Source organism: Nilaparvata lugens, chromosome 1 (assembly GCF_014356525.2).
Source record: "Nilaparvata lugens isolate BPH chromosome 1, ASM1435652v1, whole genome shotgun sequence".
Taxonomy (NCBI): domain Eukaryota; kingdom Metazoa; phylum Arthropoda; class Insecta; order Hemiptera; family Delphacidae; genus Nilaparvata; species Nilaparvata lugens.
The window spans coordinates 70,411,184-70,416,006 of NC_052504.1; the positions used below are offsets into that span (position 1 = coordinate 70,411,184).

Here is a 4,823-nt window from a genome sequence, read left to right on the forward strand (position 1 = left end):
GGGTTTTCTTATTGGTTTTTTACATAATATACATTTATAAACACAATATTACCTCAAACAATTTTACAATTTTTGGCATTTGTGAAGTTGGTACTTTTGCTTGATGCGTTCTTTTGCTTACAGCTGATCATCGATTTTATAATCTCAAAGCAATTTCCTGTATTTTCAGGCCAAATGCTTATTCTAATATCCTCAACATTTCATTTAATAATATTAACACAATTTGTGCACAGATTTTGAATTGGACAAATTTATCCGGCCTTATTTTCAATAATAATTCCCTTTTCCAGGTCTGTAACGAGATGTCCACTGGAATTTGCCTTGATTTGAGTGGGAGCTCGACCTCGCCTCATTGTGGACAATTTATCAAATATTTACAAGGTGAGTATTATAGATATAAAATATTGTTTACATTCATTATCATCTCTAGTTGGATTGATGCCTACTTATCTCGCTAACCACTAATGTTTATTTATCTTTTTGTTGCGCTTGTTTACATCCGTAGTTGTTGTACCTTTTTCTTAGGTTAGCTAGGCTAATACTGTGAACTGGATCTTTGTTGTTGATTGTGTGGTATAAAATTCTTCAGTAATGTTGATTATCCTTTAAATTTGTCTTGATTGAAGATCTTTCATGTAATATTATGATGATAAATAAGTTTTGGATAGATGCTGGCTTCTTAAATATTCCAATAAGACATGAAGTGAGACACATTCAGGTTATGTTCACTATGTAGTTGTTATTGGAGACAATCTCAACCGCTAAGATCGAATCCAGTGCATAATATGCTGTTAGAATATGAAGCTCTGCTATCATTTAATGAAGTTGAATTTAAGGTTTTACTCTGCCGTCCCTCATTCAGTATTATTTGGGTAAGCTCGTTCCTATTTGATGATTCATTTTCATAAATTTGAAGCCCCGGTATTTCAGGTATCGGTTCAAAATATTTATCTGTCCTGTTCCTTTTACTCTATTCCTGTAATTACTCAAATTCTTTGTTTTAGTACCACCATTCATCAGTTTTTTCCAATCACATTCCCTCGCTGCTCTCCGATCATGTTTACTGCACCAACCTAGACCAGCTTTCCATTTACATCTTCCCATTATGCTTACAATAATAATAAAAACTATCAAATTACTATTCTTCACTTTATCAACAAATTTTCTCAATAACAGCATCACAACCTTTATTAATAACATCATCATATCAATATCACAACCTTTCATTAATACCGCAGCCACACTGATAATAAACATAATACAGCACATCAAAACATTTCTTCTCCCTTTCATAATACAATTTCTTAATGAACAATAATCAGGTACCTTCATTTCCCATATACAACTCATTAATCTTTTCAATTTTATACAACACATTTCTACATTCAATAATTCCATATGATAGTCCATATCATTTTCCTCCCAGTAACAATAATCCATGATTGCATTCTTTTTATTTTCGGGTCTATTCCAGTTATCTTTCCAATTTTTGTGGTCACATAGATAAGCGACTTGCTTGAATCTAATGTGCCTTCTATGCATGCTATCAGTTCCCTTCTGTCCCCAGTCCTGGAGCCGGTCGTTGTGGTCCATCTGGTAGCCTGCTTCACAGTGGTTCTCGTCCGGTGTCCGTGCGTCCTTCTGGCGGTGCGGCTTGAACCGGGCATGGGGGCGTCAGTGCGTGCGTTTCTTCCCTCTCTTCTTCCGCCTCCTGGCCTTCCAATGCTGGTTCCTCCTATTCCTCCCGAAGTCATACGGCTGGTCCCACGTCCCGAACTCCTTCTCGGCGACTGGTCGCTGTTTAGACCCGGTGTGTCTCTGCCTTTTTTCAAACATTGTTCTTCTTGATTGATGTTTGGATGTTGGCACTTTTGACTTTGTAGGCTTGTATTTATTTTCTGAGGGTAGTTGTATATGTTTGGATTTTGTTGCTGTTGTTTTATGGTAATGTGTACTATCATTCTCAATACTTGGGGGCGTTCTGCTTGCAGGTGGATCTGGGATTGTGTGCGGTAACAGCTGCTGCTCGACCTGGATTTCAAGGAGACATTAGGTTGTTACTCTAAGGCAACGTCCTGGATTAATACCTGACAGGTAAGTTGACGGAAGAGGTAGCATAGCAATTTCAGTTACACTTTTTACTTGATTATATAAGTCATTCTGTATCAAGCTACATTGAGAACCAGTGTCGATCAATGCGCGGAGGTTTAGTGATGCTAGCTGGATTGTAATGTAGGTTTGGTAACAAGCATTTTTTTTCTGCGGTAGGTTATCAGTTTCTTCTATCAGTGCTTCTGGAATGTCGTCTTGGAAATTTATACAGCAGTTAACCTCTTCTTCTAATCTAGTACCTACAATCTCGAGGGGTGAACAGGTTTGAAGGGATTGGTCATTGTTAGCCAATTGACGGGGTTTAAACCTCACGTGCTTCGGGTGACGATGCTGGTAGCACAGTCGTCGTCTGTCCTGGTTTCGTGCTGTTGACATATTGGCCGGTCCGGAATTCACATGTGTTAACAGTGTTTGAAGACAGGCCTGGTCGGCTAGTCAGGAGTTCGGCGAATTACTCTTGTTGCTAGGTCCGGCTTTACTAACTTGGCTTCCAGAAGCTTCTTTACACTGTGATTTCTGCTGTGTCCGATCGGCGTTTATTATGTTATCCCTTCAATGTTGTTGGTGTGGGTTATTATTACTTGAGCGCCGTTGAATTTGGTCTCGTCCGTCATAATGGGATGGATTATTATAGGTAGAGTTGAAATTTCTTTGATTGTTATTGTATGTTTGTTGTGGTCGATTTGGATTACGTTGTCCATGGCCAGATGAGGTGATCTGATGCTCCTCTCTGCTGTCGGGTTTGCGATGGGGTGTATGGTTCAGTGAGATGGTCATAAACAGATATTGATTGGGAGCGTGGCCGTTCTGTTGGAATTCGCTCTGTCTATTCTGAACTTGGGGTTTGTCATCCACGGTCTGCAGACAGTGTAGATAATTTTCCAACTCTTTGAAGCTGGTAACTTGGTGGGTGGCCAATGCAAGTCATATGTATCTCGGCATTTTATCTATGATTAATCTTACCAACACAGGTTCTGGTACCGAATTATCAAGCTGTGTATTCAGATACCTGAGCCGGGTGATAAAGGTGGTGTAGGAATTATCCATACATGCATCATACTGGCTAGAAACAATTTCTGCCAACAAACCCTGTTGCCTCCCTGCACTCCAATATTTCTCAAGGAAAATTTTCTCAAATTCTTCAAATGTCCTTATCTTCTGGGCACAGTTGTGGAAGAATAATAGTGGTTCACCCGACAGAAGAGCAGTTAGTTTCAGGCGCCAGATTGGCCAGGGGGTAGGCACCAGTTGGTGTATGGATTTAAGCTGGTTTATGAAGGGTTTTGGCTGTATGGACCGTTGCGTATTATCGATTTTTTATAGATTGTTGACGAGGGATAGCATACTAGTATTGTCGGCAGGTGAGCAACTACCATTCAGGTTCTGTACCAAAGTCATTTGGGATTCCAGATGCGTGATTTTAGAATCTGTGGCAGCTATTTTCTTTTCTAATTGAGGTTTTTGCTCTTGAATGCCATCCTGCATGGAATTAATCTTGTCGCTTAGATTTGTTTGTTGATCTGATAGGTGGTCTATTCGGCTCTCTAGGGTTAACTGGTTTTCTGGTTTTGTTCAATTTTAAGACTGACAAGATCCACGGAGGTGCTCACGGCTCGAATAGCAGTTTCAAGTTCTTGTTCTAAGTGCTGACGTCCACTTTGACATTTAGTGTGATGATTTTTTAGTTCAGATTGTAAATGTGCTCGTGTCTGTTCCTCGGTCGCCTTTATTTGGTTGACTATCTTCTCCGTCATCCGCTTTTCTAGCTTTTGGGTTTCATTGGTTATGTCGACCCGCAAGTTTGTGCTCAAGTCGGCAAGTTTGTTCTCCATGTTTAGGGACATCTCATCCATCCGAGCATTGAGATTGTCGGTGATCTTGTCTTTAATTTCCTGGGCTCGTACAGAAATCTTCTGGTCGACCTGGGTGGTGATTTTGGTTTCCGCCTCTCCGATCTTGAGTTCGACCTGTCCTAGGATGGCTGTAGTTTTGCTCTCCATGCAAGCTAATAATTGTCGGAACTCTTCTTTCTGCTCTTCTTTGTCCTTGTCTCTCTCTTCCTGGCGTTTTTTTTTTTGGTCCTTCTTCCACCGTTCGTCGAACTCGATCATCATCTGCTCAGTTGTAGCAAGGGTGCTATTTGCCAGTGCTAGTGATAGAGGTCCGCGAGTGTCCTCAAGTAATGTATTTTCTTCATTTGCAGGTATTGAAGGAGCGGCGTGTGGAGGTGAGGTGGTTGGTACATCCTGGAGCTCGATCTGGGTGGACGAATGCTGCCCCAGATTATTGGTGTTGAAACCCATGGAGGATATGCTGCCGGGCTCGCGACTTCTTGGGGTCTCTGCCTCGTCGTCCACTGGAGTGGGGGTGCTGGATGGAGTGTCATAAACTGTTGCCGCATCCGCCTGTGCACTGGGTCCTGAGGGTAGTGCGACTGGGTACGAAACATCCGAATTTGGGTTGGAGTCTTCCATGGTGAAGCAATAGATTCTTGGGTGATAGTGTGGAAGTTCGAGCAACAGTTCGGTAGTATGTGGACGGGCAAATGAATCGGTGCTGATTTGCTTAAAATTATATAAGTGATGAGATGAGTGAACAACAAATATTTATCACAGTGATTAGTGCCACGAGATGACTAGAGGATAATTCAGTGCACGTTGACCTTCAATTGTTCGAGGTAAAACATATAAAACAATTACAAATTAATAATA

The 4,823-nt window shown here is 41.1% G+C and overlaps 1 long non-coding RNA gene across 1 annotated transcript; it reads left to right on the plus strand.

Annotated features, from left to right (window-relative positions):
• The first annotated feature begins 311 nt into the window (after window positions 1-311).
• LOC120354475 lies at window positions 312-4,496 on the plus strand. Its single transcript, XR_005573052.1, has 3 exons — window positions 312-381; window positions 1,992-2,094; window positions 4,316-4,496. It is a non-coding gene; the product is annotated as an uncharacterized LOC120354475 (long non-coding RNA).
• The last annotated feature ends 327 nt before the right edge of the window (window positions 4,497-4,823 follow it).